Below are 26,255 nucleotides of genomic sequence, written 5' to 3' on the forward strand. Positions count from 1 at the left end.
CCGGGCTGGGCCGGACTCGGCGGGGCCGGGCTCAGCGGGCTGCCCCGGCGGCTCGCTCCCTTCCCAGGGCGCCGGCTGCGGGGCTGCTGAGCGGCGGTGGCCCTCTGGGAAGAAAAGCGAGAAGGCAAAAGAAACAGTTGTTCCAAAGGCAAGGCGAAAAGCCGCCGGTGCTCCGCTAGGAGCTGCGGGAGGAGGGACGCCGGCCGCACGGCGGGAGGAAGCGGCGCCGGGGCGGGCTGCGGCGGAGGGGCGGCGGCGGCCGGGGGTCACCCCCCGCCCGCAGGTGCTGCCCAGCCCCGGGACCCCCTCGGCGGCGGCCGGCCCGGGGCTGCGCGTCGCGGCCCGGCCAGCAGGAGGGAGGAAGAGGAAGTGAGAGCGGCGGCGGCTGCGGGGAGCCGCCGAGTGTCTCTGCGAGCCCCGCGATGGGATAGCGCCGGGAGCAGCCCGGCACGGCGAGGCGAGGCGGCGGCGCGGAGCCCGGCTCCGGTGAGCGGCCGAACGGCTCCACTCTGCGCCGTGGGGCGGGGGCGGCGCTGCCCGCCGTGGGAGGTAGGCGAGCCGAGCCTCGGGGCCGGCCGGCGGCGGGGCGGGTGGCTGGGGCGGGCTGCGGCGCTGGCCGGGCGCAGGAGAGGCGGAGGGCAGCTGGGGACGCGACGGGACGGGGCAGGCGGCCGGCGAGCCCCACACCTGCCCGCGGCGGGCACCGGCGGCCGGTCCCTCGTAGGGGGAGGTGCTGGGCGGGGGGCGGCCGGAGGGACCGGCCCCCGTTACTGTGAGGAAGAGGAAGCGCAGCCTCGTGCTTGTCAGTGCGGGGGGAAGGCGGCCCGGCTCGGCTCGGCCCGGCCCGGCCCGCCTCACATAACGGCTCCTCCCGCCGCCCTCCCCTCCCCGCCGGCCGCTCCTGCCACAGCCGCCCGGCGCGACTTCGCCGGCACCTCCTCCTCCGCCTCCTTCCCGCTCCGTCCCCGTCCCTCAGCCCCCTCCGGTGCCCCGGGCGGCCCTGCCCGCCCCCGGCCGCGCCTGGTGGTCGGAGGCCGCTGGTGAGGGGCGCCGGGGGTGGCTCTGTGTGTGGGGGGTGGGGGTGGCTGGGTGAGCGGTGGCGGGGCCTCGCCTGCCCCGGGGCGCCGCTTGGCGGGGCGGGCGGGGGGGTTTCAGGGCACCGGCCTCGCCTCGGCAGGTCCCGCCTGGGTTAAGGCGCGGGGTCGGGCTCGGGCGGAGGCTCCGACCGCAGCAAGTGTCGGCGCAGCCGCCGGCGCCGCTCAGGAGGAGAAACCTCAAGTTCCGAGCAAGTGCATCTCCGCCGGCGGCGGGCGGGCGCTCGGCGGGGCGCTGGTACCCGGCCGCCTGCCCCCAGGGCATCCCTCCCCTCGACGCAGCCCTCGGGAGCTCTCGGCGGGGTGGGGGCGTCCGAGTGGCTCTTCCTGAACTTGTGCTCGAACAAGTGATCGAACCGCTGATGAATTTGAGATGGAAATGATCGTTCCGAAACGTGGGTGGTGATTATGCAAAGCCACCGCGCGCAGCCTCGTATAAAGCAAAGCGGGATATCGGGTCCAAAAAGTGCAAGTTTTAAAAAGTTTCTTGGATCGAAGCCTTTATGAAGCTTATTGTGAATATCTTTTCCTTGCAGAACTAATACAACTGTCCAGCTCTCCCCTGAGAATGGTATAAAGTAAATATAGGAGTTCCTGAAAAATAACAGTGAGTACATTTCAAATCGGCAACGTTTTGTTGTTAACTTTGTAAGAATATCACTTATCCTGCTAAGGCTCAACATGTGCAACAAACGCATTGAGAGTGCCAATGAAAATAATAACAGTGCAGGAAATGTACCGTGTGTTAATTGCCTTAGTATAAACATGGTTGCCTGTGAGCTCTCTTTCATGATAGAGCAACTCTGGTGCAATTTCAGCAAGGGATGTTTTGGAGTATATTCATAAGCAAGTGGGTTTTATTTTGCTTTTGTCCCTCAGCTGTCTGCTTGCCCCAGGGTTAAAATATTTATCTTTTGGGAAGAGGGGGAAATTGAGTAAGCTGTGCAGAGCCCCGTATCTGTGACTGAGGACGTTGTTTCCTCCTCTTCCCCTTAGCTCTTTTTCCTCCTTTCCCCAAACGCGCGCACACGCATGCATGCCGTCTCATCCCCAGTTATGTAATCTTGTAGACATTTATGGATCATTCATTGTTCGCTTCAGTCCCATTCTTTCCATGTCATTCCTGCTTGATTGAGTGACTTACACAGAATGTTACACAGTAAAGAAAAATATATTTGAATTTTCATAAAGTTATTCCAGTTTGAGCTGCGAGTTTGCTTTCTTTGAAGGTTTTCTTTCCCTGATCCACCCCGCTCTTTATTTTGGAGGTGTATAAGCGGGTGGGAGGGATCTAATCTGATGACCAGTAACTAGGTAAGAAGGAAGAAAAACAGTGGTGACAGTTTGCTTGTAAGATTCCCTCTTGTGTAGTGTTAGGAAAATATCCATTAATACAGGTGTCATAAAGCTGTTAAAAGAACTGCAGCAACTTTAAAAAACTCACCAGAGAAAAAGAAATACTAATACGGCTGAAACATCAACAGGATGCAAAATGGGTTTTATTGAAAGATACTCTCAGTGCAGTCTGTGGACCTGAGTGTGTGATTTGACCAGTCTAGAGGTGTACAATTCAGATGGATTTTGATGAGGGGAAAGGAAAAGTTCTCACCTATTTATTCTGTAGCAATCTTCTGTGGTCACTGAAAGTATCTGCAGTTCAGTAGTCGTTATATAACTTGGCCATGTGTGTTTTTTAAAAGCAAGTATTTCTGTTTCCTCGCTGTTCAGGTGCAACATATTGTATACGTTGTCCTAAGAAGTGATCTTTTTTTGTTTGAATGCCCCTTCACCCTAGTATTCACAAAAAAAAGTGCGTTACGCTCCGTAAAGGTGTAACTGTTGCTGAAACGCTGCTGTGCGCTTTGTACTTCCTGACAGCAATGCTGTTCTGCAGCAGATTGCAGATTGAGAGTAATGTGGCGCTCCACCCTTCCTTCCGCTCTTTGTTTTTTCTACCTAGTAGAAGTCTCTTTGATTTTAAGGTTTGGGCTCACAGGCATGCCTTGTCACAGTGTCCAGCCTACAAAGTGGTGTTGGACTATGATCTCATGTTTTCCATGTTGATAGGCAGAGACCAGAGCTCCCATGATCACACGTAAGATGTGCGGCTTTCTTCTGTTAATACTCTAGATGGGTTCAGTATGTGATGGAGTGAGATGCTAATGTCTATAGGTTTAACTGTAACAAGGAAAAGGTTTCCATAGGTCTCTGCCAGTGTACCTGCACACTAACGTGCAGCGTCTTCCTGTTTCAATGACAGGCTTCTTTTTTGGATATATTGCCAACCAAAGCGTTTCTAATTCTGCGATTCTCAGATAAGGATTTGCTTGGGACTTAGGTGAGGCCATCAAGTACAATTTTCCTCTTGAGTTGTGACTCTGCTATAACTTGATTTTTCAGTTTCCTTGAAGTAAATGATCCCTTTAAAGTTTAGGAACTGTCTTTGTCATGCTGTGGTGTGGATGTACAGTATGTCCTTGTATTAAAAAAAAAAAAAAAAGAGGTTTGTGGAAGGTGGTGGGATTTTGGGAACCCTGGAGGCTAAAAGACATCGTAAGCAAAAGTACTGTTGCCTCTTCTGGTTTATTTCTCTGCACAGTTACGCCTGGGTCTAGTAGACTTTCTCCTCTGCTGTATCCCTGTACTGACTTTGAGGGAGAATGAGTTGGTGGGGTTTGCCTTTCTGTTCGGTCGTTATCCTATTAAAAAGGAGATTTGAAAAAGAGCTTTTACAGTTGTTTATCTTTGTCATTTGAACATTTGTGGCTAGAAATGGCTTTGTAACAGCCATCAAACCACCATTCAGTAAGGTCTGTGCTGTATCTTTAAAAGATTTCCCTGCTTTGAACGAGTTTTTTTGAAAAAGGTTCTTGTATTCGTGGCAAGAGGAACGTGCCAAGTACACGTTGTTAAACTTGTGTCAATTTAACAGAGCAACTGTTTAAAGGGTTTCGGATAGTTTTCCTTCTACTTGAGTCAGTCACCTTCTTTTTTTCTTTCTTTCTTTTCTTTTTTCTCCAAATAAAACACTGGAAAAGGAGAGAAAGAAACTAAAAGCAATTGGCAGAAGCCAGTATGTTGGCAGGCATTTGATAGTATGGATTGTAAGAGGTGATAATATATATGTGACACTTAAAATAAACTGCATACATATGGTGTTACAGAGATGAATGGAAGAGTAATCACAAAATTGTGAAGCTGTCTTTCAGTCAGCATTTCTGCATCGAGCTATTTGCAAGGATTTGGTTTTGTGGTGTGATCTTTCATTATTGCAAGTGTTGTGAGATATAAAAGAGAGATTGAAGGATAATATCACAACCTTTCTGGTAGTCTCCTTGGATGTCTGATCACTGTTAACATTTAAGAGGACTATTAATGAGACGTCTGTGCCACAGGGGGTAGCTTACGTGTTTCCTCTTCTCTCCGCTTCAGAACTGAGAGTGGTAAACTTCTGTGTTACGGGCAGACACTAAGTGGCTGGTGCCACATGTGTGGTACCCAACAGTAAGCTACTAATTTCTCAAGCTGCTGAGTGGATTGGTCTGTAAAGTGCAGGCTTGTGCTTAAGAGCAAGGTGAACAGTGATTCACGTGGTCCTTGTTTGCAAGCACTTGAAAATGCATTGATACATTTCTCCTAATGTCAGGTTTCCCTTGTGAGGATTTGATTTGATCATACCAGACTTGTTTTCAATGGCTGCGAGGAGGGGGAAGTTAGTTGTGAGAGAGTGGAAGTGATGGACAAGCTGTTTTTCTGTTCAGCAGTAAATCACACTCTGAAGAAGACTTGAAGCCACTGCTGGTAGGTGTCCCCTGCGATATGTGTTTTAGCTTATGTACAAATGAGTTCACTTTGGTACATTTCTACTGAGCAGCCTTTGGAGTTCTTCAGAAAGCTGAATATACTACCTGAAGATGTTACACAAATGCGACAAGCAACCTATTCTTACTGCTTTTGAGGACATAAGTGTACTTACGCTTCTGCTGTGCTCCGTTTACAGTAAAGTAAAACTGCAAAACTCCACAGGAGCTAGCACTAGAGCAAGGGAGGGAGTGGGAACTACCAGTCAGTGCTGAGAGAAAAGAATTTTTCCTTTCAGATTGAATTTGGTTGATTTAAAGTGTTTGTGAAACAGCATCTTCAGTAAAGAGGCTTGGGTGTGTGTGTGGAATAAGAAAACAAATTGTTTCCAAACAGATCTATTACAGAATAATAGCTGTGCCCTACCTGTGTGTGTGTTCTTGTCTTCTGCTTCTGTTTTCCTTCTCGTTTTTATTTCTCAAAGTTAAACTCTCCTCATAATTTCTTCTTGCGTGTTTGCCACATCTACCTTGGTACCTTATTCTTTGGTCTTTGTATTTATTTATTTATCCCAGCTCTCTCTGGACTTTGTCCAGTCCTTAAAGTCTTTCTCGGGCATCCCTTAGGTTATCAGTCAATTAAATAATTTTATTTAAGATCTGCAAGAAAAGCTGTGGACTGAAGTGTGTATCACCTCCTATGTTTTTTCAAAGCCTCTAGCTCAAAGCGTTTGTTGTACAGCCCTAATTTATGGGGGGGCATATGAAGTGTAAAACTGCCTCTGAAATGTTGAATCATCAGCGACTGGGTAATTTTTTATCAGCTACATGAATACATAAATGATAATCTAGCTTTTTTTCTTGTTGAGGTTGCTTCAGCTGAAGGGGAGGGTGGGTCACTTCTAACAGAATTTCAGATTCTGGAGATGCAGTGGCTTTAAACTCCCATTCTATAATACAGCAGAGCATGCTTGCTTGATGATGATCTAATTTCCCACAGCTTTTTGCAAATCAGAGAGCGCGCCTGAATGTGGACAGAATGTGTCACGTGGACCTCCTTCCTTAGTGTATGAAGCTGACAACCTGTAGATCAAATACATCCAACACTGAAGTTAGACAAAAGGAGGGATGTGCATGGTATGAGAATGGGCTCAAATAATGCTGTCAGCACGTCAACCTTCCTCCTTCAGTTGAAATTTTATGTATGGTTCCTGGGACTAAATGGCTGGTGCTATTCAGAGGTGTTTTTCTCCCAGCTCATTGTCAGCTTGATAGTAAGAATGGGAGGAGTCAGGGCTCCTAATTTAGTCTGTTGGAAAGTTCCATAAAATTAAGCAGGTAGTTGTCTACCTGTGACCATGCACATGCTGGAAGTAGAGAGTATACTTTGTGTATTTGTTTGCTGACTTGGAGTCCATATCTGTTTCTTCTGATGCTGACTAGATATTTTATGTAGTAAGAGGAGATGCATGAATGTTGTGACAATAGGAGGATGACTTTCAGTTTTCTTAAAAATGTAGCTAAAACAGTTTTTGCTGTGTTTTGGAGTGATGGAAAGAGTTTAGCAAAGCCATTATTTCAATAAACCTCTACAAAATGTGGTTGGGTTAACACTTTCTTCCATAGATACAGATCTGTCTTAGCTAACTATTAATATATTCTTAGTACACGCATGATTTCTGGTGCTTGAATTTGTAGCTGAACTTGAAAACATTACCTTGCCTATCTTTTTCTCTTCAGCCAACGTACGTGTATCGTATAGCCCAGGAGAAATGTAAGGGATATGTGGGTCTTGGCAAAGATACATTGTGCGAGCAGTTCAGGGTTTTGTCTGGTTGTACTGGTAATCTGCTGTATACTTCATTGAATCTCGCTGGAGTGGCCGTAGTGGGGGTGACTGTTTAAAGTGCTGCTTCATATTTTGAGAGATGGTAATCTGTTGAGGTAGAGCAATGAGGAATTTACAAGTATTCACCTAATGCCCTCTGGTAGACAATAAAGTTGATTTGCACATTTCTTTTCTAATGATAAGAGGAGAAAACGAATGTGACGCAGGTTGGTGTAATGCAGTTTTTACACTTAGTGCCAATGCATGTATTTTTTACATTCCAATACAGTCTCTTCCATTGCTTTGCTTTCTGGAATAAAATTGCACATTAGTTATCATACCAACGGTCGTGGCTTCAGCTGGAAACTGAAACCTGATAAGCGTTGGCCCAGCGTGTGGACTTTTGGACAAACTTTTTCAATAACACTGAGCCAAACCAACTCAAAAAAGAAATTTCCCCAAATGTAAGTACTGGTGTTTGCATTCTGGAAAGGATATCTGGTATACCCTTTGGTCGCTAGGCTTTTGAAATACTGGAATATTGGTGTTTGTCGTCTGTCTTTTTTTTTTTCTCTTCCTCCCAACTTTACTTTTTTTTTTCCCCTCCCTTCAAGCACCAGGGCACTCATCTGTTGAAGCTCTACCCCCTGTGGTTCAAGTACATTCCTCCTATCAACCTTTTCACCCCACCTCCCACTGGCTCTTTTCACACCACGCATACTCTTGACATCTCTTCTGCTCACCAAACTCACAAAATTCAGGTCTAGATGTGGGGTCTAATTCTGAGCTATACTTTATGTAGGTCTATAATCTTCTCCTATAGAGATGCATACAGGTTTCTTGTTGTGCTTAATCTTCTTTTCCTCAAAAAAAGCAGAATGTGAACAAATGAGAACTTCCATTGGAGAGCAAAAGACAGAACATTTGGTGTGATGGTTGTTAACTGCTCAGGAGAAGATTGTAAAGGGGAAAAAAGACACAACCAACCAAAAACCCTACAAAGCTGAAAGAAAATGTAAGGTCTTTCCCACTTTGGACCACTTACTGTAATTTTAACTGTATCTATGGCACGTAATTAAAGTTTTGAAAGCTAGTGCCAGTTCCAGAAAAGGGCATGAAAAATGGCCCACATCTTGAACAAAACCACCAAGTTTGTTTTTTTAAAATCGTAACTAATGTTATAAGTAGGTCAGTTTGTGTGGTCTTATTTGAAAAGACTAATTCTCATCTTTTATAGCAGAAAGTGAAATTTTTACACAAGTGCGATCGTGGAAAGCAACATATAACACTTGGAAAGAGAAAAAGAATCTTTTCTGCCCTGTGCTGCTCTGAGCCTTTCTCTGTCCTGGCTGTCTTCTCTGACATATGTGGACTCGACCTATTGAAATCTTTGCATCTGTTCTTCCCTCCATATAAAATGCTGGTGGTTTCAGTCTGTATTTCTTGGGTTAGCCTTAGGATGTAACATGCACAGTACTTTTCATAAATTTTCCTAATACGCAATGACCTGTGCTTTTATGTTTTGACCTGCTGAAAATAATGAATTTCTTTACTTCAGCTATCTTAGGACGATAGCTTGTTGGAAGAGTGTGTTTGTGTAACAAGAAGTCTCGGTAGCATAGTGCTGTGTTGGGATGGTTTTCTGGAAGGTAGACATTTCAAAGACTTCATCCCCTGCAGCTGCGAATGAGTCAGAAAACACATTATGGTAAAGGAGAGATGTGTGCAGAGGGAGAAGGGGAGAAAATAATCTACATAATTTAAAATCCAAGTTGGAATTCAAGTTCTATTTTAAAACAAACACATAAATAAAATGGTCTTGGGCTATTTGTGCTGGAATTTTAAATTGATTTCCTGGCCCATATGCCAGAGGGATCTAAACATCCACAATTCAGTGGTAGTGGTGTGTGAATTAAAATTAAAATAGTATACTATAAGATTTTTTTATGTTCCAAATTGCTTAAGTTTTGTAAAATTATTCACCTCAGTCTAGAGATGGTGAGGCTTTTAGCTTTGAATTAATTTTCTATAATTAATATACGAAGGTTGAAAAAGCAACTGGAATGACGAGGTAAGGGAAAAAAGGGGAGAGGAGGCAGTGAGACTCCCCTCCCCTAAATCGGTAAATAGAGAACCACCAAACCAGACTGGAAAATCAAATCTAAGTCAACCCGCAGATCCTTTGTTTCCAAGTAATTGTTCTTGCTGTGTTCACTGGTCCCCATAAGCTTGACTAAGGGGATAACCCTTGCTTTCCTGTCTTGAGGCTTTTCTCTCTTGATCTATTGAAATTCAGAGTGGAGGGCCCACTTTAGAGAATGTCCTGTTGGTAGCTGTCTCCTCTGTAACAAAGAGGATCCAGCTGTGGATGTGGATTGAAGAGAGGGGGTAGCCTCTCAAGAAAGCAATTTGGAATCATTTAGGAAACCAGTTTTAATTTCATTTGGAAATAATAAGCCTGAGTCAGTGTGGTTTTCAGACTGCTGATGTCCTGCATTTGAATTCAGACAGTACCTGGGCAGGCCCGGTGTGTTCTGCTACAGGCTCCATTTCTGAGATATGTAACTTCTACTGGAATTGCGTGGTGCAGCTGTGTAGTTTTAACATGATGGAAGAGACATTGAAGGTCACTGGTTTGACAGAGGAAGGATGTAGTTTCAGTCTTTGCATCAGGTGAAGACTGTTGCCCTGAGCGAGTGCATCCTCAGGACAGCTGCTCTCCCCTGTTTCAACACTAGCAGTGTTCCCACAGAAAGGAGAGGAGAATTCAGGTGTGCCACATCAGTGCGAGTTCTGGTAAGAAGTAGTAGGTATGACCCCAATTAGAGGGGTAGATAGTTTTTTTTTTTTTTCTTTTCATTTCCACCCCCTGCATCTTCTAGCTTCTTCATTTCAGTCTTTCAGTAGCTTCATCTGTATTGAGATACCCAGCCATTAGTTATGCATGTATAATTACAGCTATGCATATAATTAACTGCATTATCAGTATTAGCCAAAGGGAATGTGTGTAGTGTGTTTTAAGCATGGTAGTCCATGTGTGTTGTCATTTCATATGAATATGAAATGAGACAAGAGGCACTACTTAAAGAGAATCTTCGGGAGAAAATTTTAATATTTTTTTATAATTTAAAAAAATCTGGATCTAGTATTTTGACAAAAGTAGTACCACTGAAAAAGAGTAGTCAGTTGTAATACCAATAGCTTGTGAGAACAGCAGCAAGATCTCTTACTCCACAGTATTTGCTGAAAGGGACAGATGAGTCTAGTATGGTCAGCACAGATACTTGATCTTTACCCGTGTTGTGGAGAAGTTACAGGTGGGAGCAAGGCATGGGTGTGCTCTGCATTGATACAGATAACCTGAACCAGTTGGAAAGCTTGGAGATTGTTTTAAGCATCTTCTTAATGTTAAGTTAAAAATACAAGGGTAGGTAGTAAACAGGATACAGACATAAAGGGATATATTTGCAAACTATTTTCTGAGTGAAAGCTGGGGATATGCCTTCCCTAGAGAAGGCATAGGTGGTATGCATCAGCAGTGGGATTGTTCTCTCCTACTGTTTTTCAGATTGTAATATGAAGTTACTGCTGTAGCTGTAGTGCCTTGGTGAGCTGATTCAGCCTAACTGGGCAGAGATCATCTATGATCTGTTCTTTTCCAATAGAGGCAGAAGTTATCTGCCCAATCTACCAAATAATGGTAGAGAAGCTCCTTGGATGTATAAGTATATGGATATATAGATATATAGATGGTGGAGGAGCTCCCATCAAACACTGGGAGGAGCTCAGGGCAGCTCTGTTTAGGTCAAACTGTCCAGTATTTGTACTGAAAAAAAATCTACATATCAAGTGTAGGTAGAAATTTGGGAACTCTTAGTGTATGCTGAAGGTAAAGAAAAGAGTATTTGGTGGTTGGATACAGTTTAAGATACCTGCTGTTGTTTGTTTTCATTTTTTAATCTGGTGCTGGCACAAAGCCTCATGAACACAAAGTCAAAGAAAAGTTTTTTTGTTTTTTTTTTTTTGAAGGCACTTTGTCAACAGATGTGAACAAAGGTGGTTTTAAAGTGTAACTGAACCATTGACACAGCCTCTTAAAGGAGTGTACTGAGAGACTCTCTGGAAGCACCTAGATTTCATGAAGGGAAGGACCATCAGCTCTGTCCTTCCTCACTGAGAGTTGATTGTTGCAGTAATTCTATAGGCAACAGCGCTGTCTCTTGGGCAGTAGTTGCTGTGTGTTACTGAAAGTTGTCCATAGATGAAAATCACTAAGTAGCAACATGATTTAGTTGAATAATACTAATTCTTGGCATTGTCTGTAATTCTCATACGGATTTCACATCTGGACGTCTACACTTAGAACTGGAAAGAATCTGAGTTTGTTTTGCAAAAAAAGAATTTGATCTGTAACTTTTTGTTAACTTAATGGAGAAAGTTGTGCAGGTGGTTATCTTGGTGTCATATAATAAAGGCTGGTAATAATTTTCCATAATAATTCTAGTAAAAATGTTAACCAAATAATCCTGAACTGCTGACGTAACTTGGTTCCTCCTGCTGACAGAACACAGTTCAGTCCAGTGGTGTTAAACCACTAGAGAGTCTGGCCTTCAGAACAGGAAGAATTACCTTATACAGACAGTGCTGTAAATGTTGACTCTTCAGTTGTGACCAGTGTCTAGCCTCTTTGTGCAGAGAATCAGTCCATGGGTTCACAGTTCAGCACTTAACAGCATTGAATGAAAAAATGAGTTCAAAGAAAGGAAGGCGCCTTCCTTGAATTGTAGGAGAAATTGATGCAGACTGTTAAAATAACAGTTTTTCCTTTCTAGGGTCTAACACTGGTCTTCAGCTACTTCTGGTCCCACTGAGGAATTCGGGAAATCAATGAAAATTGAGGGTGATACATGTGATAATTGCAAAAACTTTTGCTATTTGCAGAACAATTTGGATCCCGTAAGGGAAGAAGTTGTCTGCTTCTTTCTCACTGGTATGCTACTAAAGCAGAATAATTGTATTTAGGAAGAGAAGGACCTTCTCTGATTTTGTGTTAGCAGAGCAACTATGTCTTAGGAGCAGCAGTTCCCTCTTGTACACAATGAGATTGGGTTGCTGAAACATTTGCAGTAATTATTTTGAACTATTTCCAACAAAAAAAATAATGTCTTTCTGCAGTTGTCAATGGCTTGCCTTGTACAATTGTCAAAAGAAGAGCAAGACTGTATTGGGAAGAACCAGCAGAAACTTGTAGCATTTGGCCTCACCATTTGCTTCTGTAAAAACAGGGTAGAATTACTGGAGCGTTATTTACATTTGTGGGTATCTGAGATCAACAATGTAATGTCTTTTTTCCTTCTTTTCTGCAGAGCATTTTTATGTAGGTAGGAGGAACAGGTGCTCATTGCTGGTGAAAGCGATGTATGCTACCTGCCCCTTTGGAAGGGAAAATTTATGTGCTTTTATTTAAAAACTGCCAATGCCAGCGGCATTTTTAATATATTATCCTTTTAAAAACCATGTCTTGGATTTCCTTATCTCCTTTCACAAAAAAAGAGATTGTTCGGTTTCGGGCTCTTTGTTGGAGCTGTACTGCCAGGAGCCTTCCTGGCCTCCGGCACTAGCAACAGAAAATGCTGCTCCTGAAAGAATGGAGTATAGTTTAGGCAGGGTTGGGGGGGGATACCAAGACGGGTAGTGAAAGAGAGAACTTGGCATTGCAAAGAGATGGCTGAAAAAATGTTCATGTTCCTTGAAACTTTTGACAATTGTAGAATAAGATTAAATGAAGGAGGAGAAAAGAGAAATAAAGCAAGCAGAAGGGGAAGGCGTTAGCAGGCCGAAACACAGGAGGGGTGTTGTCAAGTTTATTTAGGCATCGTCTTTTTTGCAAGGTCAGTCTGGAACAGGGAATTGGTGATCCCTAGTGTTTTAGTTTAGTAATTTAAAATCTATGTGATGCATAATTATGTGTTTTGGTTTTTCCCTGTGACTCAGCCACACAAGGTTAGCCTGTCAGGGGTATGGAAATTGAGTTTGACTATTGCTGGGCTGTAATGTAACTTCTGTAGCTGACTCTGAAGCACGGAAGTGTGATAGATAATGGCATATTCATCAGGGAAGCATTCTTCAATAATACCTTGCTCCTCCACGGCTTTAATGCATGCTTATTTTTATATAATATGTTGTCCAAACTGGGTGCAAGATCTCTAGCTGGTGACAGGGCGGGATCATAATGTGTTCATAAATAGCCTTTTGCATCCTCTGGGGTGAGTGATGAAGCCCTGTTGCATCTTGGATTGTCCTGTGGGTCAGAAGCCGTACAAACTGGCTGTTCGCTCAGAACCACTGCTCTGGGCTTTTTTTTTTTTTTTTAACCCTGCCCATCCTCTCTGTCTGCTGTTGCAGAGCCCCTTTGAGTCCTCAGCAGACAGCATTATGGGTTGTCTACCATAAGGCTGGAGTGGGAGTAAGGTAGCTCTTGAGCTAGGAAGCTTTTGAGCTTTTAAGGCCAATCCTAGATTATTCTGGGTCTTTTAAGGCGGGTGGGTGTGTGTGAAGACAGGAAGGATTCCTATTCCCATTAAATTACAATGAAACATACACTTAAGTTTTGCTTTTTGTAAGTAATCCTGTTGATTTTGCAGAAACCAAGACAGATACGGGTCATATTCTTTTTTGCAGTACAGGCATGGATAATGATGGAGACAATAAATGCATGGGTCTGATCAGCTAGAGTGGGAAGCACCCATCTTACGCAGCTATGCTTCTGACAATAACTACTTTCTAAACAGCTTGGAAGGTCTTCCTATGAGAATTTTTGCTCTTTGGGAGGCAAGAGACTGTCATTTGCATTCAGGAAGCAGTCTTTTAATCAAAATATTTGGCTTTTATATCCATACACATGTGTGCATGTGTGCAAACACACAGTATGACAGCACAGTAGGGCATAGGGTCTTTGCTTATTTTTTTAATGGTTGTGAATGTTAAGAAATTAGCCATTAAACTGTAGATGGAAACTGAGTTCCTGCAAATTTAATGGTAACTGTGGTTGGATAAAGGACACAGGCATATGGCTGTGCTCTTTATCAGAAGAGTCTGAAGTCCACCGGATTAATGGTTTTCATCTCATTTCACTGACATTTGACCCTAAGAATTTTGTATAGCTAATAAATTAAGCCACTAGTGGATTATTTGCTATTCATTTCAGAAATCCACTATGCTATAAAAATCGTAATGTCTGTCTCATAGTAAGGATGAGCATTACACTGCAGCAGTTGCATGTCTCGGGTGTGCAGTGAGGCACAGAGCCAAAACCAGGCTGTTCCTTGGTGCTGTAAGCACACGGCTGGCTTGCAGTTCTTGGAGCCTGATTGCTTGGACTGTATTGTTGCTCTTAGAAAACGTTGGGTGTTGGGTTTTGTTTCCTAAGTATATGTTAGATAGTTTTAAGGATTGATCATCATTTGCAATTAAGGGATAATAGTATATTTTCCTGAAAGCTGAAAAAGAGTGAAATTAAACAGGCCTTCATGCTGTTCTGACTTCTGCATGAGAAAAGGATGACGGGTATCAGGGTAATAGGCAACACATTTGAAAATTTTCTCTAAATGTTGTGCAAGACCTGTGGAAATGAGTGGTTTTCCAGAGTGTTAAAAGAGAATAAAGATTTATTGCTCGCTGTAAAGCCACTGGTAGAGGGAGTAGTTACCCTAAAGCAAGATGAAGTTGAAATTTAAACCAGCCTGCCTGTGGCGGTCCATGTAGGTAGGACCATGTAGATACACTTCTTCTGAAATAAGCACCTTTTTAGAAGATCTTGGAGAGGAAAGGCAGTGAGTTACTGTTTAAGATTAGTTCAGGGGCTTTTGGATTAGATTCTTTCCTTACACTCGCTCCTGAAGAGGAGCCATGCTGACTTAAGCATGTAGCATTTTGCTTTAACTACAAACTTTATCATGCAGGCAGGCAAAACGAGGAGAAAGAAATAAATGTTTGCAGATACAATTTGTTATCCAGACTATTCTGGCGGTCTAAATATCAGCAGTGCATGGAGAGTTACTGGCAGGCCCTTGATGTAGTGTACAGCTTCAGCTGCATGGCTGCCAGTGAAGCTAGCAGCTTACTAATAACTGACTAATCGTTTCTGTCACACCTGCACAGGCCTTTCTATCTCTCCGAAACACATTAGCATTCATGAGAAGTTATTGAACCATGATGAATCACAAACACATTTTAAGTAATTCTTCTGTCATTCTGCTTTGGCCAAGTACTCCTTTCCTAAACAATACCTTATTTTTCTACCCCATAAAACCCTTTATTTTTTCAGTCAGAGAACTGAAAATCAGAAATTAAACTGTGTATTCAAGCTTACCTTTTAATAAGGTCTTTGTATTCCCACTTCTCACTTTTTACCTCTGAGCTCCATCATGTGATTAGATTAAAAAGCTCTGGTCTGCGCCTGTTTTGTTAATGAAGTAATATGGCTTGGTCACGTAATGTGACACATTAGTTGTGAAGCTTTGGATGCCAATTCTGTCACCTCCCTGGGTGTTCACCAGTTAACAGCTGGTTTCCACAGAGGGCTGTGTCCATCTCAGTATTGCTCATTGGGTCAGATGATGGTTACTGAAACTGCACGGGAACTCCATGAGCCTTTTCCATATGAGAGAGCCTGTGCTATTCCAGGATCTTGCTGTGATCTCACCAATATGTGTCTGCCAAGCGCTTAGTTTGATGTACTGTTCTCATTTTCTATGTAGGCTTAGGCAATCATGAAAGGAAAGATAAAATCAGAGTGGGAGCGACTATGCAAATAACTGACGGAAATGTAAGAATGAACAGTAACAGCTATTGAGTTGCTCAACTTTGGATATTTATTTGGAAAGTTCATTAATGATAAGGTTGATCAAAAATGCCATGTTTCGCTGGGACTGGAAGGAGATCTTGTACAATGAAACGGAAGTATTAACTGAAATATCATATAAAAGAGGTGTAATTGTCTTTGTTACTTGATCTTTCCAGCATTCATAAGCCAGAGCTTTAGGATGGATTTCTGCTGGCAAAATGTTGTATTAGGTATGGAGAGCAAGAAGGGCTCCTGTTTCAAAACTTGGGTCACACCCCCAACCCTCTCAATTTTTGTCTTGGTACCCTTAGAAAGAGCAACAGATTCTTTTGCTTGTATGTATGGGATCTATGTCTCCTTTCCCCTCTACAGTAACTTTTAAATTGTCAGCTGATTCAAGCCGAGTCAGCAGAGCAATAGAGGTCTCAAAGATGCAAAGTTCAGACAGGTTTTGTGAAAGTAGGAAACTGGATGGGGCAGAAACTGTAAGGGAAGGACTCCAGTGTGAGCCTTATTAAACAGCTGGAAACCTGCACCAGGGATTCAGATGGGTTTGCCTTAGTGCTGCTGGTCACAGGGAAGCCGTTTGCTTTGCTTGGTTAGACAAATGTATGAGAAAATAAATATCTCGCTTTTCTAAAAGAAATGAAAGGCCTGAAAGCCAAAACTTGTGTTAAAAACAGGTTGCCATCTCATAACTTACCTGACTTCTACCCTGAAAGATGTAGGGTGTGATTTTACTGTACACAGTACAGTAAAGCCTCACTGACAGAGTAGTTATAAAGGGTCTTCTAGATAAGTGAGATTCAGGGTGCTCTAATAGTTTCATCAGTGTTTTAATAAAAATACTTGGGAGCACTTACTTTAAACATAAAGACTTCAAAATTTCAATGAAGCACTATATTTTATTCACTTTCAGGTAGTCCTGTGCTGATCATACAATGAAAGAGCAGAATTGGGGGTGTAATACTGCTAACAAAGGAGGTTTAACAAAAACATAGAAAAATGTACTGTGTGCCCATATGGGATGGTGCTTTGCAGATGGTAGACAAATACAGATGAAGAGTTATAAAAATCTTGCTTTACTGGGGAGCTCAACTGAAAAAAAAAAAAAACAAACGCAAACTTTTTACTGCCCAGTAAGAATGGATTACAAATTAGTTTTATGTGTTTGATAGGGAGTTTTTTGGAGATTAAAAACATCCTAAAGCACAAACCTGTACTGGTTAGTTTTGCCATACCTGTAAAGTCCACAGATTATTTACTGTCTCTTTAATAATATTTTTAATTCTACAGGGATTCAGAAGGGAAGTAAAAACTTCCCTAAATATGATGGTTAAGGAAAATAGGATGTTAATTGTTTCCAAATGCTGGCTTGCTCATTAGGTAGAATTTATTGCTCATCTCCAGTTGGAAGAGCCATGTAAATTCAGATCATCAGTGGCTAATGAGGCACCAGGTCTGGTGGAGTCATCTTAGAGCTCATCTCATAGTAGCATCTGCCATGGCTTTCCTCAGACCTCAGTTGGTGGCTTAGTTCTTCCTTTTGACCTGTAGCTAGCCAAGGGCCTGACCAGGCTGATTTTTCCATCTGGAACTGGGAGAAAGAACTTGGGAGTTTTGTTATTCCTCCTGGCCAATAGTACCATTGCTTACTTCTGATACCTGTTCATAGATGAACTGAATAGGTGCTGTAAGTCATCATCTCTTTAATTTTTTAAATAATTAGTTCCCTTCCCCATGCTTAGCATAAATTCCCTCTTCAGTTTGAGGAAAGCGTGCTCCCTTGAGTTTGTCTTGTCTCCTCATTCTAACAGTTAGATTTATTAAGTACCTTTTTTTTTTTAGTGATATTGTTATTTTCTAAGCCCTTGTGGCATCAAGACTTGTGGACTGTTGTAAAGTACATCCATGGATTGAATTACAGCTGTCATTGCTGGCTGTGTTTTTAGTCCACTCCAGTCCTGGCTGCCTTTTATGCTCTAGGCTCTGAGGTTTTGGTCTTTTCTGCCCTAAGTGTTTAAATTCTCACATGTCTATTTCATTTACTGTTCTGAAAATTAGATTTATTTTCAAGTCCTTTTGAGCAGGAATGTGTGGGAATGTGTGTGTATAAACCATAAAAAATGTTAGTCCTTTGGGAACCGCATAGTTTTACAGTTTGTGCTCTTACCTACTGATATCTGTAACTAGGCCATGCTTTCCTTTCTTTCCCTCTCCCCCTGCGCTGCCCCCCGCCCCGCCCTCCACCTCAGGGAATACTATTTGAGGTGAACGTTCTTCCTTTAGGATTTTGAATCCCAGTCAGACAAGGATTATTCATCTTTTACAGACATTAGTTCTGTGTTACCGCTTCTGTAGCAGTCCTGAATATTATATGCCTCTTCTGGGTTTGTGGGTTAATGTTAATTTAACGCAATTATTTTCAGCTACTGTCTGTTCCCTTTAAATCCTATACTCAGCTACGCTAAGCTAATGAAACACAGCTATTGTGGCGTAATCGGCTGCTCTACTTACTAAAGGCACTCATAGTGTGGAATGCACTAACTGGAAGAGATTTTCCTGTCTGCAGTACACTTTATAAAGGGCTGCAAGATTTTTTTGCCCTTCTAAATACTGTTTTGGCTTAGTCTTTTGCCGCTTCTTTCCATTTGGAATTTTCTTCTATCTTATGTGTCTTGGTTTAAAGAAAAAAATAACCTTCACGTTACCTTAAAAGGTGATGGTATGGAAGGAAGGAGAGTAAAACCTCTGGTCTGCTGGTTCACCTTTCACACTAATGCAGATGCATCCTGAGTCTCTTATGTGTTTGAAGAACCAGATGCCCAGGATGGGGGAAGTTATGCTGGTTCTTTAACATATGGCACCTGGATGGTGTGTTTCAGGATACTTGTGGTGGTAGAGCACCTGGTAGCTTATTGCAAAAAGAATCACTGTGCTCTCAGGACTGGACTGCTTTCCAGATGAACTAAAAATGCCCACCTACTTGAGAAGGTGCAGGATTCGGCTTGAAGTCAGCAAGATGACTTCACTGCTGTATCATGTAGGAGGAGAGGATTCACTGCAAGGGAGGCAACATATGTTTAAACTTAAATATCATATAATTAGCCAAACTGGCAAAGGAAACTGTGAACAACATAAGGAATATGTATTAAGTCCATTTTATGATGTTTAAAGAGTTCCCTAGTGCGAGAACCCATATCCATTATAATCTTTTAAAAACATTCCTGTCCTACTAATGAATGTGTTTGTCTCTGTGAGTCGTAGTTGCAGCTTGGTTTGCTCAGCTTCTTCCTCTGGTGTGTTGATACACCTGTTGTGGTGGGGAATAAGCTCATTCAGGGAACCCATCCAGGTTAAAAATAAATTGTTTGTTTTTCTCAGATTATTTTTCTGCTCACTTGAGTATTGGATCAGTTCCCCGTGTCACACTGCAAAAAGCTTGCCCAGCGTGGCTGAGGGGCTGTGCTAGAGGAGAGGGGGTAAAACAGAAGAGAAGGAGGAAAAAAGGACAAGAGTTGAAAATTTGGACCCTGGGAGAAATGCCTCTGTAAATAGATGTTGAGGTGAGATTGTAGGCATCAGTAAGGATACAGCAAACTTGTGAATGAGAGCAACATGCAACTCTTCCAGCTGTACATATTTTTAAAGAATATTAACAGGTTTAACTGTGTGGGTATTCTTCATTATTTAAGTGAAAAGATAATTTAGTTCTTGGCATGGCAGATCCTAGTAAAATCAGCCCCCTGTTTTACTAAGGTATTATTCAAGCCTGTTGGGTGTTTGTCACCAAAAATAGTGAGAGGCAGTCAGTTCCCTGAAGGTGTTGGCCTAATTGCATATGATCCTGCAGGGTTTGGGAGAGGAGCGGTGGCACCAAGAAGGGAAGCAGTTTGGCCAAGTTCATAAAGTGGGTCAGAAGCCGAGTCAGTCGCTGAAGCAGGTCTTCTGTGTCTGTCTGACTTCCTATTCCTAGTCCCGTCACACTGCCAATCTCTTTGGCTTTCTGCAGTAATCCCCTTCATCCCCTAAAGCTGGACTTGGAGCTACTGACATGGGGGGAGAGAAGCGGGAAGAAACAAGGGGTTTTATTTATAAACTTTCCTGTGTAGCGTGTGGTGTCTTGAAACTCTCTCGTTCTGGATGTGTCATCCGTTTGTTGTAAAATCACAAGCACATGTTTGTTCTGGCTGATGGTGCCAGCAACAGCTACTTGCTTCGAGTGCACGCGTATAAGGTCTCAGGATTAAAATCCTTTAGCAGGGTGATCCTTTACATGCGCTGACTGAGAGCACTACTTCTGCCTGATTTAAACCCCTTTGCTATACTGGTGTCTGAACCAGGCTAGCTGTCAAATCCTTCTGTCCTTAGTGCAAACTATACCACGTGTGTGCTTGTTATCAACTAGTTATACTGTATCCAGATTTAGGAGGAAACAGTGATTTTTGTCTTGTAGTGAAAGTGTTGCTACCCTAATAGATTATTATGCTTGTTTGCATCTTCCTTTTATTTTTTTATGCAAAAAAAGCTCACCAATCAATCCTCTGAAACTTCTCAAACTCTTTCTGTTTTCATATGGTTTCAGTGAAACCATCTGTGTGTGTGTGTGTGAGGTGCTCTGAGGCAGTTCAACTGGCTTCATGCTGGACCTTCATGCTTCGTTGTAAGAAGGATTCTTCTGTTGCAAGAGTTTTGCACAGCAGCTGTTAAGAGGTGAAGAGCTGGAAAACGAGCTTCGCAAAAGTCTGGGAAATGATTTTCATTTGAAGGCTTATGTATAAGGATGGCCTCTTGGTAGCCATATACTGCCTTATTCTTTGGAATAATTACATTGCCTATGAATCACATTTTCATATGGGTCTAATTTGTTTATTAACTACACTCTCCTGTCATCTGTCAGAAAAAAGTATATTATTTCTGAGGTTACTCAGAAAGCTGGCACAGTGAAGTGTTTTACGGAAAAACAAAAAACTCTTCCTGTACAGCTGCCAAGAGTGTATCTGCTGTCCTTTTCACTTGGAGTACCACCAACGTGGAGAAAAACTAGTCTCCTATCAAGTAAAGAAAACAAACAAACAATGTCTTATTCTCTCTTATATTTGTAAGAGATGAGAAAGGGAAAAAGAAATTTAAGGGCTTGTATAGGTTGAGGATTTTGGGAGGGAAAAAAGATGCTTTTTAATAAAACAAAGCCCCATTTGTGTGAGGATCATCTGTGACAGCAGTGTTTTTACACTGCCGGAGGAACTCTCGGCTAGTTCACTCACAAACTTTTTAAAGAAACGTGACATGTTGGACCTCTAGTAATGAATGTGCTCCCAAGGCCTGAGACATTGGCCATAAAAATTACTCCTCCTTTTTTTTCCTAACTGCATAACTTTGTATCACACTAAGCAGCTGATACTGAATTTCTGCATCACCTGCCTTCATCAGATGGGTCTCCTGAATAGCCACGTTGTTTTTTCTAACAGTTCTGTAAAGCAGGGTTGCTCTGGTCTATCTTTCTACCATTACATCAGCTTCAACTGCAACTTCTTAACAGCAGCTCTGCCTTAGGTTTATGTTCTAAGTATCAGGTTCCTGCAGTTTTCATTCCTGCTCTTTTCATATTACTTAAGGCATCCTTCATGCCTCTTCCTGTGTGAAGAGCAATTCCAAACTTGTCTTTTTGGTCTCATTGTGACTTCTCCTTTCTCTGTGCTACTTCTGTGTCTGAAATGCCAATACTCCGCTCCGTCACACTTGCCCATGTGTCAGCAAATCTGTAGCAAGAACTCCAGCTCAGAGGTGCTGACAGGAAGCAATCAAATTCAAAACACAATCAAAATATTTCTCATCATCACTGGCTTCTCACTGTACCTTGTCTATTCCCTTTTGTCATTTAGATTGTCAGTTTCTTGAAGCAGAAGACAATTTTCTTTGTAACTTGGATAATGCTGAGCACTCTACAGGTACTTAATAAATAGCAAATCAAATAACTAATATCCATGTAATAGCCTGTTTTTACACAAAACACATACACTTGTCTATTATATTGCCTGTCCCTATTTTTTATCCCCCTTGCTAAAGCAGTGTTTACACAGTGCAGTCTAGCATTGGAAACTGTTTTTAATCAGACTTGCAGCTAGATTTTTCTTACAGTTCTATGGGATCTTTTTTGGTCTTGCTTCCTTTTTTTTGGACTGGTTATTCCACTGAGGTTAAAGATACATTATGATTCCGGTGCTGCTTGGATGGCACTGTACCTTACATTACAGAGCTCATTAAAACTATGAAGCCATCTGGTCTGTGGGACAAGCTTACTCCCTTCAGGATAGTTGCTGTTCAGGAGCTGACTGATCTCCCTACTCTTATCGTCCATACAGCTCTGAATCCAGGCAGTGCTAGGCATTTTGGCCACTTTCTAATTGATTTGCTATTGCTGTCTACTCTCTTCTGCTGGAGCCTGTATCAGCAGCATACACTGTAAAAAGCCTGTGGGGTGGAAGGTCAGTCCACACTCAACTGGGAACTTATTAGGATGCTACAACGACATCTCTTGTGTGTCAAGTGTCTGTCATGGTCACATCTTGGTTGGCCTGTGGAGGGATGGCCCCACCTGGCCTCCTCATGTGAGTTTTCTTCTGGTGATTTAGCTTCAGAAGGTGATGGCCATATCTCACAGACCGAAGGTGGGACCACAGTGTGACTGGGGATTAGGTAGACAATATTTATCTTTGGATGAAGATGTAGCCAAAAGTTTTAGGAGGCATCTGTGCCTTGTCAGGCCACCTGTGCTAGTGTCTGTTTCACCCCATGTGAACTTTCTGGGGTTCCCCCCAACATATACCATTTTTACTCTGGAGGACTCTTGTGTTTCAGATGCCATCTTGTTTGGTCAGAGGGTGAATGTGCTCCAAGTTTAATCTGGAAGCATGGCATCAGGAAAGAGGGGCTAGTTTGTTGTTGCAGTGGGAGTGTAACTCATCAGGTTCAAACGTTGTTGTTGTATCTCTTGATGTGACAGAAGTGCTCACAAATACTTTGTGTTCTGTGCAGTGAACAGTCCTGGTGGCATCTGCTACATATTATACTCTATACACCCCATTAGCTGTGTGAGTTACTTAGCTCTCTTTCCACTACAGTTTAATTAGTTATTCCAGCCATGTGACAGGAAAAAAAGTTCAGTTTCCCTGGGTTATCACCTTGCATATATTCAGTCAAGTTGCATATGCTTATCCTCAGTTCACCCCGGAGTTTGTTCCAAGTCATGTTTAATAGGCACAGGGTGAATGCACTTCACATCACGTTTACATTGCTTGCACGTTTTGTGTGGAATTGTGTTTTTCTGACCTTTCCAACCCAAAGTTATTCTCAGAAGAACAATTGAGGTTCAGCCTCATATGTCACAGGAGAAGATTGAGTTTTGTTTCTTGCTCCTAAAGTTGAGTAAATTTATATCATGGTTCCATTCAAATGCTGATTTTGCTCCTACATTCTCTTCTTTTTGTATGCTGCTTGTTTACATGATCACCTGTGAGACTTTTACTGATTTAGTAGCTCATGTTGTCTAGTATTGCTCTCTGAGAGGGCATTGTGAGAATAAATTCACGAAGAGTTGTGAGGCATTTGGTTCTGTAATAATGACCCACATAAGAACTTAGAAGGAAACATATTATTTGCTTGTACATAGTTAAAATATTCAGGAATTCTGTGACTTGTGAACAGTAGAGAATACTTAGATAATGGAGCTGTAGCAAAAAAGCAACTACAGAGCTACAGAATATTTTACTGGCATTGAGAATAAATTTACAACTTCAAATACATTATTTAACTTGAATACCTTAAATCTATGATTACATGCTTTTGTCTATAAAAGATATATCCTAATGTTTGGGCGATCTACTGTGAAATATCAAGTAAATAACAAAGCAGTGATGAGGCATTTTAGAATGCCTTTAAGTTAATGAGAGAGATTTATTTAAATTAGATGATACTTCATAAAAATCGCTCTCTGTTCTGGATTACAAATCTCTGCTTTTTAAATATTTTTCTGTGGGGGTTGGTGATAGGAGTGGGAGGAGATGCATTTCTAGTTTCATCTGTATCCTTGAATTAACTATGAAAAAGGGTGGGTTCTTAACTTAAGTAACTTAAGCTAAAATCTTAGAGAAGACACAGTTTGTAGTCTTCTGCACAAGCTTCCACAACTTGTTTTATAAGTGTTTTGTGTTCATTAGTTGACCATATTGGCTATGTAGGTTTTTATGGCAAGGCCAAGACTTCACATACCAACCTGCTGTGCATTAGTTCCTGCTGCTTTAATATCTGAGCCTCCTTGCCTTCCCCTCCAACTTTGGCTGTGGACCCATTTTCTCCCTTGGATAGAGGGCGCGGCTTTCACTTCCCCTATTTGGGGGACCAGTGATGAAGCCTGGTAAAACTTCTTTGTTTGGTTTCAGGTCTCGTCTCACCTGTGGCTGCTGGTGGTGGCTTCTTCTGAGGCCCACCTTGCTGTAAGGTGTTTGGTGGGTTAGGTGGGGTGGTTGACCATGGGCTGCATGCAAGACTTGACCTACAGAACAGCTTTGTTGTAGAGTAGCGGCTCTTGTGGGGAGATGAGTTAAGGAAGAAGTACATCTCCAGCTGTGGTTGTGCACTGCCAAATGTTCAGAAACTCAAGCCAGAGTCCCTCTACACTTTACAAACAAGTTTGTAAGCTGGTGTCTGCTTCATACAGAGAGAACTGGGTCGTCTTGGTGAACGGTGTTACACATGTGGCCTTTATATACCTGAGGAAGCTTTGCACACAGAACAGACAGCCTACTTCTCATGCTCTCCAAAAACCTCCTGCAAGACATCATTGAGTCTCAAGAAAATCTGGAAAACTCTTGATTGTGAAGGAGGTGCATTTAATTTGACTGAAGTTAAGACATCTGCATGAAATTAAATGAAACAAGCTGTATCAACCCATCTGGAGGCAATCATCAATCTAGACAATGGTAGATAAAAGATTAGATGTTGTGTGTGAAGTTTTCCCTTTTGGATTTAAGGGACAAAAATCCTGAGACTGTATTTGAAACTGGTTTTTGCTATAAACTCAGAAATAAAGATCTAATTTCCAGTTGATGGGAAACATTGAACCTGAGTTTGAGGATATCTGGATTCTGTTACTTAAGGGTATATAAGTGGGATGTTGGTGTGTCATAAGGTGAATTTATAGGCCACCATCAACTCATCAATAATCTCAGTCTATTATGTTAAGTATAAGGTAGTTTATCTTCTTTGAGAAAGCTGCCTATGCATTTAGCGTATGCTGAGGTTTTGTCCTACATAGGAACACTTGGAAAAACTAATCTGGATTAAAATATGCTTTGCAAGTGGATTAAATTACATAGTACTCCTATGCAAGGAGTTCTAAGATGTATTTAAGTGGTTTTAGTTTCTTTACTTCCTCAGTTAAGTACATTAAATCAAATTAAAGGCATTTAAATTTTACTCAAATGCCTGTAGAAGTTTAATGTAATCTTATTAACCTGCTTTTAGTAAAGTTCATCTGCATTTACTTTCATTATTTCTTTTATACAAATTGGAGGCATGTTCAAAAGAGCAGTAGATGAGATAAACCAGTTTAGTGTAAATTCATAGTTTTATTTCTGTGTACTAACATTATCAGGTTGACCAATTCTGTCTCTCTGCTTATTGATACTACCCAACTCAGTCTTCTGGTTCCGAGATCCCTCATTGGCAAATTGAGGACATCAAAATAATTACTGACAAAGGGACTAAGAGCTCTCCATATGAGAAATGCTAAATAACAGCTGTATGGTGGTATTTGATTATCACCCAAATGGAAATCTGAAGTTTGTCTTCGGATTTATTCATTAGCATAAAGGCAAGGGTGCAGTTGGGGGAAATGAATGATTTACAGGAACTTCACCCATGAGTATAGTTACTTTTTTGTAAGATTTGACATACACAAGCAAACTGCTTTTAATGTAACATAGAGTTCAGGCGTCTACATCTGCTTTTGCTGCACCTGGCTTAGTATATTTGTGTAAGATAAAATGTGCTCTGCCTTCTGCAGACTCCTAGATGAGGGGCATATAGACACATTAGTCAGCAGATGGTCAGTATGGGTTTTTTTTCCCCTTAAAGAAGAGGAGATAAAGTGTGAGAGAAACCTTGCTTTGTCTGACCAGAACCTAACATCGTTGAAGCTGGTTTGCAAAACGGCAGCAGTGACTTTGGACCTTTCAAAAGACGCTGCTTTTTCTTTGTTGTTCAAGGCTTGATATAAATCCAGTGACATGGGGTACTTGAGAATGGTAAATATTGTTATGCACAAATAAGAATGAATGGCTTGAAAGCTTCATGACAAATTACTTGTGTTGGCATGGCAGTGTGAGGGCTGTGTAGTGCTGCTGTATGAGGAGACAGGCAGTGATTGTAAGTGCTCCCTCCGAATATGCAGAATGGTGATCTGTGGCATCTATTTTTCCTGTACGGGGCAGCATCTAGAAGTGGGCAGTTGTAACATCTGATGATTTGAATTGCCAAGTGATGCCTTTACACTCACATCCATAAGAAACCAACCTTTTCCTCTCCCACCCACAGCCCTATTGACAAGCGAAACATACTGAGTTGCAAAAAGTATGTCAAATATGCATTTAAATGCCTTGCTTCTCTGACGTTTCATTTGATATGTG

At 42.2% G+C, this 26,255-nt stretch overlaps 1 protein-coding gene across 3 annotated transcripts in view; it reads left to right on the forward strand.

The window, feature by feature from the left end:
- Positions 1–315: 315 nt before the first annotated feature.
- Positions 316–26,255, forward strand: part of ELMO1 (engulfment and cell motility 1) — a 314,961-nt gene continuing 289,021 nt past the window's right edge. Inside the window, exons 1-2 of one of the 3 annotated variants that reach the window (XM_075083575.1) lie at positions 316–549; positions 1,631–1,701. The gene's annotated coding sequence lies outside the window, so the exon portion shown is untranslated. Of the gene's footprint in view, positions 550–920; positions 1,041–1,630; positions 1,702–26,255 lie in introns of those variants that run through there. The other 2 variants (XM_075083576.1, XM_075083577.1) reach the window with 2 other exon arrangements.

This window comes from Phalacrocorax aristotelis, chromosome 2 (assembly GCF_949628215.1).
Source record: "Phalacrocorax aristotelis chromosome 2, bGulAri2.1, whole genome shotgun sequence".
In the NCBI taxonomy this organism is placed as follows: domain Eukaryota; kingdom Metazoa; phylum Chordata; class Aves; order Suliformes; family Phalacrocoracidae; genus Phalacrocorax; species Phalacrocorax aristotelis.